The sequence below is a fragment of the Dipodomys spectabilis genome, unplaced genomic scaffold, assembly GCF_019054845.1.
Source record: "Dipodomys spectabilis isolate Male_0828 unplaced genomic scaffold, ASM1905484v1 ptg000307l, whole genome shotgun sequence".
Lineage (NCBI taxonomy): Eukaryota > Metazoa > Chordata > Mammalia > Rodentia > Heteromyidae > Dipodomys > Dipodomys spectabilis.
The window spans coordinates 2098129-2114698 of record NW_024870984.1 but is presented as its reverse complement, the minus strand read 5'-3'; the positions used below and the strand labels follow the sequence as shown (position 1 = coordinate 2114698).

The window sequence follows — 16570 nt, the reverse complement described above, 5'->3', positions numbered from 1 at the left end:
TTTCACCAGAAGGGAAGCCTCTGTCAAACAATTCATAATAGGTTTTTCTCCAACTGGCAAGCATCTGTAGTTTTATTATCTTCATATATTTCATGATCTGTCTGTGTATGCTAAAGACTGTTGTGAAAATAAAAAGACCCTTCTCAGCACTTAGCATTCATATAACATTCATAGGTATATGAAGGTGTTTAAATATTATTGAAATTGCTTTGGAATAAATAATGTTGACCTTGACTATCTTGAGAAAGAAGAATTGGTTTCTCAGCACTTAGGTAAGAACGTTAGTGAAAGAAACAAAAGGAAAGTTTGGAACAACTCAACACATACATTCAAATGAAACAAAACAACCCAAGAAAACACAAATTAATTCAGTACTCAAAAACCTGCAAGAAATGCAAAGATTAAAAAAAAATCAGCTAGGATAAGCTTTTGAAAATCCTGACTACATGGGAGTCTACTGTTGTGAGGACAGTGGTTAAAACTTAGACTGGACAGAAAGATCTGTACACAATGCCATGCACCTGTTATTCTAAATTCCAGGAAGAATAACATAAAGTGGACTGAGCCCAAGATCATACACAAGAAGGAAGCCCGATTCTATTTGAAAAATAATCAGACTAATTTAGGGCTAGGGGCATGACAAAATGGTAAAAACACCCATTTAGGAGATACAAGACACTCAATGCAAAATATATTATGGTTATTGAAGAAAAAAGCTATGACTTTAAATAATTGGAATGATTGTAAGATTTGAGTATTTCAGTGGAGAAAAAACCCATGAGAGAGATAGAGTGAACCCATGTTGTGATCCTTTCTACTTAAGCTATAATGTTGTGTGGTACTCCAGACATAACAGAGTTATCTTGCAAATGAGCATGGATGTGCACTTGGGTGATGGAAATACTCTACTTACACAGGTGTAAATTAGATTTTTTGGCTAGATTATACTTCTTGAACTAAGAGTCTGTGTGATGTCCCTGACCTTTTCTCTCAAGGCTACCACTCTACTACTTTGAGCCACAGTTCCAATTCTGATTTTCGGTTCGTTGTTTGGAGATAATAGTCTCATGGACTTACTTGCCCAAGATGGCTTCAAATCAGGATCGTCAGATCTCATCCTCCTGAGTAACCAAGATTCCAGGCATAAGCTGTCTATTTTTTAAATAATTTAGTAAATCATACAGTTACAGAAGTTATAAATTAACATTACAACCTGTGTAACAGATGTGTGTGTGTATATCTCAATGCATAAAGATAGAAGTATTTTAACGTATCTTTGTATCTACAGTAGATTTATGAAAAATCAACCTTTGTTGTAAAATAAAATAGAAACAAAAGTTATTAATGAGGAAAACAAAGGGAATTGTCACGTTTCTTGTTGTTGAATGGAATATGAATTGCGAGAATCAGTTTGGGAAAACCATCTTAATTTAACAAAATGGGTAATGGGTATTAATTCCAATAGCTCTATTTGCCCATATTGTGCATCCTCACACATGAGTGTCAAAACCAAACCACAATTTTTGCTTTTGTATTTAATGCACCTGTTATAATTTAGGGGATTGATGAAGTAATCAAAAAATGATTAAAATAATAGTAAGTGAGGCTATGAGTTAGAGCTGAAAATGTTTTTAAATATTATAATAGCTAATTAAATTGAATTTATCTTACTTTTCCTCTATTGTCATTTCCCTCATTCCCAAATTAGAAAAGTACATAGAAGGTTCTTACTAAATTATGTGTACAATCATGAAAAAAATGTATTGCACAGTGTGGTTTTAGCTTATTGAGACCTGTAGGGTGTAGTATGTTTTTGAGGACTTGCAAAAAGTTGTGATGGAGATGAAAGGAGGGGTGTGCTTATTCTGGAAAATTGCTTAGAGGATTGCTCCCAGAAAGATAGTGACGAATTCTTCCTAAAGATACAGTAAAATCACTTTCACAACCATGTTCACTGCTGCACTATTTACTGTAGCCAAGTTATGAAAACAGCCCAGATGCCTTATGGTGGAGGAATGGTTGGAGAAAGTGGGGCACATATACACAATTGGATTGCACCCATCCATTATGAAGACTGTTACATAATTTGCAAAGAAATAGATAGATCTAAAAATATGTTAAGTAAATTAAGTCAGAGCCAGACACACAAAGGACCCATGTTCTGTCGTGTATTTGGAACATAGGTCTTTATGCAAGTTTACACAATAGTATTGCAGAAGAGTATTTAAAAGGTGTAATTTCTTATAAAATTGAACATTTATTCCAACAAAATGAACACCAAGAAGCTATCATTTGGCAGATATGAGAAAGTCAAAGGGAAGGAATAAAGAGAATTATGGACAAAGAGAGGGAATGTATAATATTCAATGCAGACACTAGAAGAAATGAAAGTGGGGTGAGGTTTGGAAGGATGTGGAAAAGTTATGTAAAGATCCATTGTACTTATAAATTGATTTATTGAATGGAAATTCCTTCGTACGACTATTTAATAAAAATATAACTAAAAACAATGGAATCGTGGCTGGGAAGGTGGCTCAGTGGTAGAGAGCTTGCCTTACATGCCTAAGGCCCTGGGTTCGATCCCTCAGCACCACATAAGCAAAAAGTAAAAAGCCGGAAGTGGCACTGTGGTTCAAGTGGTAGAGAGCTATCCTTGAGCTGAAGAGCTAAGGAACAGCTCCCAGGCCCAGCGTTCTGGACCCACGACAGGACTGCCTCCCCCCCCAAAAAAAAACAATGGAGACATTTGAATCTTAAACTGTGTTCTCTTAAACCATGAGTCAAAATAATAGTTTCCTTCTCAGAAATTTTCTTTGCAGTTTTTTTCCTCAAAATGACATAAAAGTGACCAACAAAATGAATGTCAATACATAACATTGCGTATCCTAAAGCGACACAATATAAAAATCACAGTAAAAATGTTAGAATTCATCACATAATAAAATAACAGGGAGAAAGGATCAAATGCTGATTGTTTTTCCAAGTACGTTACCCATGGTATCTAATCTAATCCTCACAATAATCCCATAAAGTAGAACTACTTCCATTTCTAATTCTGAGATGATGATATTGAAGTTTTCAGAGTTGGAATTACTAGTACAAAATTGCACAAATGGTAAATCGTAGCCTGCGCCCCAGTCCCACCGTATCAAATAACTTCATTCTAATTTATGACTAAAATACCAGCACTTAGTCCACTAATTCTAGGAAAATTTCCCAGAATTATTGTCCACATTCTAATGATATTTCACTTTATCTTTGTTAGAAAATAGGAAACTAAGCGGGATGCCGGTGGCTCCACCTGTAACCCTAACTACTCATGAGGCTGAGATCTGAGGAATGCAGTTCAAAGCCAGCCCAGGCAGGATAGTCTGAGAGATTCTTATCTATAATAAACAGCTAGTAAACCAGAAGTGGCACTGTAGCTGAAGTGGTACAGTGATCAACTTGAGCAAAAGAACACAGGGACAGTACCCAAGCCCAGAGTTCAAGCGCCACGACCAACCAAAAAAAAAAAAAAAAAAAAAAGAAAAAGAAAAAAAGGAAATAAGTAACTGTAATATGAAAACTCCAAGTTCATAATCGATTTATACCTCCCTGGTGAAAGGAACTGCTAAACTATAACATTCTTGATTTCTAGCTCAAAATTTTAGAAATCATATTCTATCCCATGACAACACTGCATTGCCTCGGGACCCTCATCTCTGTTTAACACAATCATACTGAAAGAATAACCTCCCCAATTCCTGATGGATACAGACTGCAGGTCTATAGACCAATCATTTCCACATTGTAACTCAGATAAGTTGTTTACCATTAGAAGTATTTTGATTACTTTTTATACCCAACATTTTGAGAGAAATGTAGTACTTTAAAATGCTATTAAAGCAAGACTGATATAAAAATCACCTTTGACCCCAGATAAATATTTTACCTTTCATATACCCAAAAATGCAGTCTTAACTATCATTAATGTTAGGAACGAGAGGTTAAAAATCATAGACACCAAGACCTAAGCATCAATTAAAACTCTCCAACTTGTGAATACAATTGGTTTAAAAAGACATCAATACTAGTGCACGTTTTTCAAAATTTCTTGTGTTACTGAAGATTCAATCATAAAATATTAACACTTGAAAACAACTCATTTTCTTGAAAGTAGGACACAAAACACAAGATTAATCCTAATCATTTTCAAATACCTTTATTTTTCTACAAATTCGCTCTTATAATTATAAAGAGTATGAAACTCACTGAAGTACAGAGCCACAAAGGAAATAATTTAACTGCATCATCTACATTCAAAAAACTGTTACTAGAAAACAAAATTATACTAATAATTAGCTTACCAAATTCATTTTTATTCAATCTCATTTACTTTCATAAAAACTGGGTTTTCATAAAATGATACATAAAAAAGCCTATATACCCACTTACATCTTCAGATCTTAACAATATTTATTTCAGAAATGTCTTTAGCTCTATAGTCAATGAACTGAAATAATACTGAAATATTCAAAGGCTTTTCAGAAATTGCAAGACTCGCTTTGGGTTGTTATGTATATTGGAAAAGATATTCGAAAAGCCTTATTTGTTAAAGTTGTGATAGTTACTCCCACAAAAGAGCCATTAGTGAAGTTCCAATTGCATGTACAAAACAACTTCAAATGCATCCACAATCTGGAGGCTTTTTGTTTGTCTGTTTTTGAAAGGTATATCTAACAAGCATATCCACAATACTGATTTTTGATGGGATATTCAAACCTAATAAATACAGGGTTGATTATCTTAGTGAGAATAGATATGATGTTACAAAGAAAGTTATTTTCAACAGAAATCTGGAAAGAGTTTATCCACCTTGTGTTTCATGGGAATAACCCGAGAGTAATACCTGTTTGGTCAAGTAGGTCAAACTCACTCCATGAGTATATCTTAAAAGTATAACGAATTTAAGAGGTCAAATACATATTTTGTACTGACAGTCATCTTATAGCACTAACTTACTACCTAATTATATCTGCATCTTCTTACCTAACATATAATAAGAGCTGAAATTGGTCTCTTTTATCTAACTTAATGTTGTATATGCTTTGATTATGATGATGTTATTATTTGAAAATAAAATGTACAGAAGAGTGGCTCCACAGAAATGACATGACAAAACACTGATAAATAAAAGCATTGCAACACAGTTAGCTCTTTTCAGCCTCACCCTGTCCACATTGGCAAGCAACATTGCAACAGCACACTCACACATATACACATACACACATGTGTGCACATGTACACACATATATATGCATGCTAAATTCAGGGTTTAATACAAAAAAGTACAAATAAAATATTAGTGATTTGGACAAACATTAATTTGCCTTATTACAAAATAATACACAATCCAGTCACCATGGGTGTTACATTTTACTTGCCTCGCCACATGTGACCACTTAATTTATTTTAATTCATTCATTCATTCATTTGTTTTGTGCTAATACTAGCCTTGAATTCAGGACCTGGTTCTGTCCCAGAATTTGTTGTTTTTTTGTTGTTGTTGTTTTTTTGTTTTAGTTTTCTCAAGCCTAGAATTTTACTGCTTGTCCCACAGCTCCATTTCTAGCTTTTGCTGGTTACTTTCAAATCAGAATCTAATGGATGTTTTTTGCTTGGTATGGTTTCAAACCACAATCCTCAGATTTCATCTTTCTGATTAGCTAGGATAAACACATGAGCCACCAGTGTGGCTTCTAGATTTTCCTCTATAGCTATCTAATGCACATACTTAGATAGTAATTTAAAACTTAGAGTATAGAAGCAAGTTGTACAGTGATGATATTGTCCTGTCAGAAATTTAAGCTAGTAAATTTCTTCTTAAAACCATGAACAAAAATACCATGATATAAGAAAACTCACTATTGAACACATGAGCTTTAAGAGTTTTCTAATAGATCCATTATTTGTTACCCAACATTAGAAAAAAACTGTATAATGCAGTAGTAAAAAAAAGTCTTTTGTAGGAATACTTAATTACCTTGTTTTTAAAGACACCTGTTTTCATCTAAAAAAGTAGGCCTGTCTATTGACTTCATGTGATTTTGATGGTTGAAGGTCCTTAATGAGAAGTCAAAGTGTATTACTAATCCTTTGCTATCAATTAAATCTCACCTTTTCTTCTTGGAACATATAATGATTAAAGCAATAGTTCATAATCAGCAAGCAATAGTTCAGATTCACACTTCCAGTGCAAGTGGATCACTAGTAATTAATCCTTGATACCATTTTCCACAAAGTTTTGTCCCAGATAAAATCGGTCTGCCTTCTCTAGTTGCTTTCCTAGCCTGGACCTATTCCTTCACTCTACAGGAAAAGTGATATTCAACTGATTTCAGTCAGATCTGTTAATAGAATTATCAGGGATTTAGATCCTTGTCTGTAATTTGGTCAAAGCTATGTCTCTTTATGTAGGCTATTAAAAGTGTATTTACTAATTTCAAGTAAATACATAAATTCTATTTCCATCTCTTTTAAAAAATAAAATTGTTTTCTCTATAAATTGATCTGAGGCCTGGATTTTGTGGCTAGCTAGGTCACTGCACATCTGTCTCTCTCTTCCTCTCTCCCTTTCATGGTTCTCATAGATAATATGACTGCTCCATAATTATCCTAATTTATCTTGCTTTTATATTTTTGGTTGCATCATTTCACTTTCTGCTCTGCCATTCCCCAAATCATTTACATAGAAGGCATTATTTCATATTTTCTCATTCCTAGAATAAGCTGCACATGAAGACACCACTGGTCCTCATTTTCAGTCTGTACCTTTCAATATGGAGGAAAACATTTCCTCTGCTCTCTATCAATTCCCTACTCTCCAGTTAGAATAATTTCGAATAGTAAAAATGGAAAAAGAGAAAAAAATCATGGTGAAATAACAGATGTAGAAAATTCACTGGATTTTTCTGAGCAGTTCAACCAACGTGATCTATTGGGGAATACATGTGTACCTGATTCCCACTGGTACTCAGTGTCTCTGGTTAGGCAATTCTGATGAAGACAAGGAACAAGATAAAAAAGTGAGGAATGGTATCATTTGCAAAAAAAAGTGGAGACGTACTCAAGCAAATTTTTCTGTGGGCTGCTGAAAGTAATCGGCATACTACAGTGCAGAGACTACTTTCCAAAAAGGCCACTCATGTGAATACTAGGGATGATGATGAGTATACCTCTCTTCATCAGGAATCCTACATGAGTTGGTGGCTCAAGGCAGATATTCATGCAATTACTGTGAATGGCTGGACACCCCTGCTCAGTGCTTATATGTTGAATAATACAAGAGTGGCTTCTTTCTTAGTTCATCACTATGTAGATACCAATGCCCAAACTAAAGTTCTCTTAACCCCCTTGCATCTTGCTGCTTGGAATAGAAATAGCAAAGATGTGCTGGATCTCCTTCTATTGAAGCATTATGTCAAACCAGGTCTGAAGCACAACTTGAAAGAAACTGCATTTAATATTGCCAAAAGAATAAATACATATCACTACCTCGTTGAAGTTATGGAAGGCTGTAAAAATTGTTCTCCTAAGTCATAATGGTTTGGTTAAGTTTCTTAATTTTCAAAAATGCCAATCCATCTTTGTGTCTGTACAAAATATTTTCACAATACAGAGCAACAGCAATATCTTACTTTAAAAATTCATGGATTCAATGGTATTCTTTAAGTGAATTGCCTGACTTTGATGTCAAATTGTATTCAAGAGTTGTTTGTATACATCTATAATGATTTCTGCAGAGTTTGTGATTTTTTAAATCAGAAATCATTTTAACTTATCTGTTGAAATGAGTAGTACAGAAACTGAAAATATTTCTGATGCTTGTCTGAAAAAAGTATAATTTAAAATAATCTGTATTTTGTTTGTATAATGTCCATAATCTATTTCATTCTCTCCTAGATATAATATTTTGAATTCTACATTGTTTTATAATATATAGGTTCATTAATAAATGTGTTATTTCAGATAGCATTCCATATAGAAAAAGTTTATGATTCCTTTTTTACCTAAGTCCTTATAGTATTTTACTTCTTTGGGATAAAATGACAATGTTATCTACTTTCAAAAGTTTTGTAAAGATTATGCTATATAAAGGCCTTTCTAAGGTGAGGATTTAATACACTGATGTCTAACTAACTTTCAGTTCAATGAATTATATGTGTTATTACATTTGTATTTTTTTAGTTTTTTTATTGTGAAAATACTGTACGGAGGGGTTACAATTACATGGGCAAGATAATGAGTAAATTTCTTATCCAGCATTGTAGCTTCCTCCTTTGTTTCCCCTTCCCATCCCTTCCCATCCTCCCTCTGCCCCCCCCACTCAATCCTCCTCACTAGCCTCCTCCCCGCACCAAAATTGTAAAGTTCATTTTTGACATAATGACTTGCATTTTTGTAATCAATTTTTTAATAACTGTTTTTCATTTCTTACATCTAAAGAATGAAAAATATGGAATACTTCACAAATTTTCATATCATCCTTGTGCAAGTGCCATGATAATCTCTATATTGTTGTAATTTGGGTAAATGTGCTGCTGAAGCATGTAGTATCCTGTAAAGTTAAGTAGTTAATGATGCAATCTTTATAAAGGCATATATCCTTAGTTGACTTTTTGTAACCAGGAAACCTTATTGTTCCTAAAAATGCTATTGATCTTATTTCTCTAAAATTCTGTGTATATTGGAAAAAACATATTGTTTGGTCGACTGCTCACATTTGCAATTTTTTTGTCAATGACTATTTTAAGTCTTTTTCATTTTAAATTTGATCATACTTTGAAGCATTTATAGCTAGGTCCAAAGGTGATAGCTTTTCAAGTACTTATTTATCAACTGAGTTATCTTTGTGGAGCTAATGGATTCAAAGCAAGCCTTGCTTAAGAGCTCCTTCTAAACTTCTGCAGCTTAAAATTCCTAAATGAGGTCTTACTGGCACAAATGTCTACCTGACCCTTTACTCTTCTTCCATGTAGCAACAGACCAACCAGAATATCTTACCCTGACAGCATAGATTGTCTTCCTGGAACAAAACTAATATTAGTTAAAAAGGATCATAGAGATATGAACAATTAAGACAGAATCGTTTAGACTAGAAGGTATTTTATCAAAATATAATTGTTTCTTATACCTAATATTTCAAAAGTAGCTAAAGCCAAGAAGGTGAAAAAGTTTTGACATGCATGATTACCTAATGTCCTGGCCAGTCTACCATCCAACCAGGCAGGAATTTACACTACTGCCTTTCTTTCACCCAATATTTTCATAGTTACAAGAGAAGTCTATATGTTTCTCCTTGATATTAGGCCTTAAATTGGTAATGTTTATCACATTGTTTCCTCTTGCCTCTAGGCTGTAAATCTACAAATGGTAAAGCTTTAGGTCCAACTCTACCAACACTGAGGTAGAAATAATGGAATAATACTTTAAAACACAGTTGCCTTTGATACCCTAACCACAACAGTACATTGAAAAACATGTGCCTTTTTCTTATATTAAATATAGTTACATATTTTATCTTTATACGTGCTAATATTTTATTTCACACAGTGAAACTTACTAGAATTAATTGATAATTTGACAAATAAATAAATATTTATTTCAATAAATAGATTGGAATATAAATAATAAGGTTTAGAATGTACATTTGAATATAAAAAGTATCAATGCAATGTCTTTGGTATAAACTTTTGATACCTTCTAAGTGTTCTTGGTCTTCTGAATTCACATTGTAAAAAAAAATTGTTGTTTTCCTCTAATCTATAAGGGACTATACTCTGCTGCTCTGTTTATTGTTTTAACTCACTGATTCCAAAATATTTTTCTCCAATTTCGGAAGCCTTCCTACTGATTATACCCAAATTTTATGATATGATATCTAAAATGCATTACTCTTCTGCAGGACCCATGGGTCCTAGGATCCCAGGTCCCAGTTATCTGCTTCATCAGATAACAAGGGCAAGATTTCTCACCTAGACTCATGAAACATGTCAACAGAAAGTAATTGAAAATCCATCTCAATTCCTTATGACACCGGAATTAGCAGTTTGCAATTGTGAAATGCAGTGCAACTTAAAATGAAAGATGAGATCACAAAATCTGAAAGTACAGTAATTCAAACTTTCAAACAAATGACCAGCCCATATGTGTGACCAAGATCACAAATGTCACAAAATTATTTTTAATACCCCTCTTCTGATGATTACTGAAAGATTTCTGTCCAGCATAAGTAAGCCAAAAAATTAGTTCCTAGAACAATAGATCCATAATTAGTCTACCAAGGCTAGGAAAACTTGACTTCAGGTCAAATATAATTCACAAAAACATTAATTGAGAATATCGTTAATGCTTCAAAATACTGGTACTTCAGTAAAACTTGGTTCTGTTGTATAAAAATGTTATCATTCACAAACAAATGACAACCTACATTTAATCTCCTGAAAACAGATTCCTTTTGAAATAATCTTTTAAAAATCACACTCACCAAAATAACATTTGACAAGTAGACGATAGTGACATTACAAATTTTTCAAGTTTAGGGTGCAAATTACAATAGAGTTGATTTATTTATCCAGCACTAATGCCAAGCAGGTTCAACCATTCATTAAAGTGTAGAAATAGTACCACCCACCATTTGTGTTGTTCAGTAGGTGCCTTCCAGAAATGTGTCAAATAGAACAACCTCCCATAATACAAACCCCAAAACTAGCTAATAAAGTAAGTTTCATCACTTAATAAGGTACATTTTGAAAAGTCACAAATAGATGCCTTATCATATGTTGTTTTATGTTTTCCCTATCTATCTAACATAGTAAGAAATATGACTTAAAGTCATGAATATGGGTACTCATCAGAGATATGACAAACATAAAATCTGTCTTCTGTTTCTACCATATTCCTCTATAGTAGTAAATCGTGGTTTTCTTCTTTTTCCAAAACTTATAGGTAGTAGAAAATATTATCCCATGTAAAATAAAATAATCACAAACCTTTTTACAAAGCCATTTATAAAATTTTGTAGTTAGGAATATATTCTAAGCCATATTTAAACTTTCTTGTTGACTAAAGATTAATCTTCCAAATGGATGAGAATAAAATCATGTCTAGGTGCTTCACATCTCCAGTCTTGCAAATTGTTATTGCAGATGAATTAATTATGGAAATATAAGCTGACATCAGTTCAAGTATATGCAGGATTGAAACTCCGTGGAATGTATATAAACCTTTCAAAATATTAACAGACAGTTTAACAGAATGACTATCAGGAAGTTGAAACCAGAGAGGAATAATAGTAAAGGCATAGAATGAATGAAAAATGGAACAAGGGGCATGTACAGCTAGAATACTCAATGTACACATGTGATAAAGGAAGTGGTAAATCTGAAATAAATCTTGGAGAAGGGGTTGGTTGAGAATGATAGAAGGAGTCACTCTGATCAAGGAGCATTGGACAATTAGATGGACATATTTTTGTAATACACTTGCAAAACCTTTTGTAATTTAGTTAGAAAACACAACAAAATACAAAAACACACAAAAATCACAACCAAACAGCAATCTCTAGAGAGGATGAATGTGACCTCTCAAAATTTTAAATAGTCAATGAAGGGTAGTGTTGGGAAAAGGAAACAAAGCTGTTCAAAGAGGGCAGTTTTGGGTAGCAGAGAATTTTGAACAGATTTAAATAGATTGTCTAAGGTTAAGAATCACCTACATCTGCTGCAAATATTTTCTTCTGTGAGTTCTCTTTGTCTGCAATGGATAATCCAGTCCTCAGCCACCCTTGATAGCTTGTGAAGATAGAATGGAAGAAACAAGATCAAGAACCCATTACTCCACTGGAGACAGAAAAGTCCTCTATGTTTTCTTTCATCTCTCTTCACTACTCTTTCCTCAAACTTTTAAGTCAAGTGATTTTGAATTATATCTTTCATTCTTTGTTCTGGCAAAGTAATTAACCAAACTAATTTACTAAATATTATTTGCCATTTTTTCTACCATGCTGTTTACTTGTCTAAGAGAGTCCATTAAACTTCACCGTTGCATTTGGTTGCCACAAAAAACCAACATCTATGTTAATGAGGACAAACTCTAATGTAAAACTTTGTCTCCACAAAACCAGTCCAAGAAGTTGTGATCACAAATATTTAGCTATACTTTTTTTCTTTTACCTTGAAAGTCTTCTTGTGTCTAAAGTGTCACAAAAATAAGTACTCCACTACTTTTTGGTTCAATCACTTCTAACCTCAAAGATATATTTTGCTAACAAGATGCTTACAGGAAACCAAAGTATATTCCACTTTTATGTTCTCTTTTAGGACTCTCCTTAGATACCATATCAGGATCAGTGAAGTTATACTTTGCAAAAATATTTCAATAGATTATTTTTCTCTTGGTCTTGCATTTGCTCAGCAAGATGTATGGAAAAGAATAGAGTTAAATCATCCATACCTTGGGTGACAGTGTCTGTTACAAAAGACAATGCTTGTAAGTCCTAAATCTATGTCCTCCTCTTAGCTCTTGCCTGATTTCCAATAAGCACAGCTTCTTGGCCTCAAGTCCAGTGAAGCTGAAAGTCTATAAGATAACCTCCTCAACCCGCCCCTCTATATCTTCATGGTTTCTCTTTTAAAACTCTTTGAAGTTGCCTCATTTGAACGTAGAATTTATTTTCCTGTCTTCATTCAATCTATTCTGCATTGTAGTGAGCCATATAGGCTCTGTAAAATCACTTTAGGTAGCAAAAATATTAAGAAAATCTACATCAAAATTTCTGGCCCCCCTCCACTGCTGAAGTCAATATGCTTAGATAGGGCTTGTAAGAACATTGTTTGCTTACCCTTTCAATTTTCTCAATTCTTTTCTGATCCCAAACTTTTTGGCTTATGTAATGAGAAATCTTCACTACCTCATGTTGATAAGAATATTATTTTTTGTGAGCTGCTTAGAAATGTGTAATCATTGGAGTATCCAATCAGATTTTTTTTCTGTGTTTCAGTGCTTCACGTGCAAAGACATTGGGGAAAGTGTTACAAACAGAAAAGCGTGAACCCAATACCTTCTTTCATTTTGGAGGGCACTTTCTGCCTAAATATTTTGACCCAAATTATCTTTTTCAAAGAATAATTTTGGTAATTAAAGTTCGATTCACAAATTTTGATATCTTAGGTTTTTCTAAGAACTTTGAATTTCACACAGTCAGAGTATATTTCCTGGGTAAGGACAATTCTCAAGGGAACCTACAGGATTTACAGTAAGGTTTCTGAAGTTTGTTTGTTTATTGTGAAAATGAGCTATCTTTACCCACATTTCTCCCTCTCAACTAAGTCTCCATAGCTTTATTTGCATGAAAGCCTATTTTCCCAGGCAATTTTCTTAATAGGCTAAGTTGTTAAAAAGTTTGAACAATTAAAATATGCCTGTCATAATTTTTTAACTCTTTTGAAATCCCTTTATCAAAATCACGTTTTCCCCAATCCTAATTCAACCTTTACCATCAAAAACTCTAACATGTTGTTCACATGATATAGTGTCCAGGCACCTATTATTTTCCAGTGGCTTTATGTGTCTATATGAAGATATAAGCTGATGCTGAGCAAAATGAACTCCAAGATATGGAAACAGAGATTTTTTTGCAGTTGTTTTTAATGTACTATGTGATTTCTATTTTCTTTGGGTTTTTACCCCTATGGTTTGTCCTTGGCTCTATTTGATTTTGGTAGCCTGTGTATACATTTAACTTAATTAGGGAAGGGAAGAGGAACAACAAAATGGCGAGACAAAGGACAAAGGGGAAGACAATGCAATAGCATTACTCACAAGACAATATGTTGGAAATGTACATTACAACTTGTGAGGAGTATTGAGGTGAAAGAAAACTGTGAGAAAAATGAAAGAGGGGGTAACAAGTTTGAAAAGTTATGTATTCACTACCTTACAATTACTGGAACCCCATTGTACATCAATTTGACAATAAAACTAAATTAAAAAATAAGCTGCATAAAATATAATTTCACTGTATTGTTAAAGTAAATATTATTCTTCATTTTATGTAGCAACTTTTTAAAAATCAATACTATTTGGCATCTAATTTGAATGGATTACTCCTTTTTATCAGAGAGTCATCAACTTGAATGTTATCCAACTAGACAATATTTTCACAATAAACTTGCCAATATTTTGAAAAAAGAATAAATATAGTAGTTTCTCATAAAAAAACCGAAAACAGTTTAATTCTATGGAAACCCATAACTTTTAAAAGTAAATAAGTTATTAAGAGGACAGAATATATATGTTCCTCAAAATTCCTATGACTAATAAATACTCATTTTCAAATTCTGAACATTCCATACCTGAGATATTCAAAACAGTACCTGTTTGCATGTTATGTAATTTTGCAATAGATGCAGTTTCCAATGGAGTGTTACAAATTGAGAAGTCAACAGAAAAATAGCCACATTCTCGAAGAGGAAAAAATTATGAAGCATCTGTAATTAATTCTTCAAGAGTAAGCAAATTTTATCAGAGTAAGCTATTATTTCTATGACCATCAATCCCAAGATTTATGCTATAAAGTCATCCTAGTCCAATAGTTTCCAACTTGTAAAGTGCACCTTAAAATTCCCTTAATTCACATCATGAATAGCTTATCTCTATTGTGAAAAATACTACACCTCTGATAATGTGATGCACTCCTTGTTCTGGAAAGAATACTACAATAAACTGAGTTGCATCATGTTTCCCCTAGTGAGATTCTTGAGATCAGAACACTTGCAAATGTTATTCATTTTTATACTTTTTAAACTATCACAGATATTCAGGATGCTAAGGTCAGAAGATTATGGTTGAAATCTCCAATAAACTCAGAAAAAGTCAGACACAAGTGGCACTGAGATTGAAGTGGTAGTGCACGATCCTTGATTATAAACAGGCTCAGAGACAGTTTACAGGCCCAGATATCAAGCCCTAGGACAAACCAATAAAACAAAAACAAATCCCAAATGTAGCATTTTTCTCATTGTATACAGAGGCAGGTAATTAAGGAACTTGCTTCCTGTGTTACCTATAGGTAGAAGAAAGAAGATGGCACACAATTATTCTCTTCATACAATGTCATACAAAACCCTCAAAAATTGCAATTTTTTTCTATATTTATAAATTAATATTGATTTGTTGGCAACTCTGTCTAGATTATATACATTATCATCTTATACATGAACTGTTGGAATTATCTATTAACTAAGATCTAAATATAACTCTCTTGAAACCATATTCTAGGCAAATAGAATGCCAGAAACATTTGTGAATTTGTCAATTAAACCCTCTACTTAAAAAGAATTTTGTAGCACCCTATAAAATATTAAATTACAAACAAAACTAAAATATTTATTTTAACTCTAAATTCTAATTTAGCAAGATCTACAAAGTCCTGCATTTGATGAACTTTGCTATTTCTCTAGGCTTAAGATTTTGTAATCCTTCGTCATTTCTTTGGAATCCAACAGAATGATGCTTACTTACTTTTTCAAATTTTGGGTGGGAATCATGAGCCATTTGGAATCTGGGAATGTTCTGTAATGAAGAGAGCTTTTAAAACACAACTGAAGATTATATACGAGTTACATTTCAATAGGAATGTTGACTTTTCAAAACATAATGACAAAATTAGCCCAAACTTCCAACTGTGTATTCCTTTCTTGTTGTTTGGTTTGTTTTATTAGACAAAATTATACTACCTGGTCCAGGGAAAGTATCACTATTTAATTCTACTCTCTAATCTCCTGCCTTAGTCTGAGTACTAGAATTCCAAGCTTGTATCACATTGCCCTGCCATGGATTGTTGGTTTATTTAATCTAGACATAGACTAGCAAATCTGAACTTCTCCAATGATATTATCCACTAGAATGACTGCTCAGAGTGTTTATGTACTATTTTCAAAGATCTTCTAAATTTCACACAGGATATGATCATTTTCAGATGCACCTGCTGGTATCTCTGATTCATTCGATCCTTTTAATAATAATTACTTAACTCTCTTACTATTCCTCGTCCCTACCTATGTAATAGTCTCAAACTTTTTTGAAGAAAGTTCACTTGAGGACTTTCTAATATTAAAATTTATCTCTTAATTCTTACTCAGGACATATTTTCTATTGCTTTTTTAAAACTTTTCTGAATATTCTAAGAGTTGTTTCATTTCTGTATTTGTGTGTGCACATATAAGTGCCTCTGTGTGTATGTGTGTGTTTGTATGTATGTATGCAAAAGCCTCAAGCTCTTATTCATCAATCTTGCTCATGACTGGTATTCCATCACCTGAGACATTCTTCCAATCCAGGTTTTGGCTGGTAGTGTGGCAAAGACTGTTCTGCTCAGGCTGCATGCAAACTGAACTTGCCAGACTCCTTTACATTCATAGGTTTTATTTCTCCAGAAGTATCGACTTTTAAACTACAAACATTTTTGTGAGTGAAAAGTCTAAGCTGTAGTCCAGATTTTTAACTCAAAAATTCATAGAAAGATAAA

The 16570-nt window shown here is 33.2% G+C and overlaps 1 pseudogene; it reads right to left on the bottom strand.

Annotated features, from left to right (window-relative positions):
* Window positions 1-8491: 8491 nt before the first annotated feature.
* LOC122127686 lies at window positions 8492-8591 on the bottom strand (annotated as a pseudogene).
* Window positions 8592-16570: the final 7979 nt, after the last annotated feature.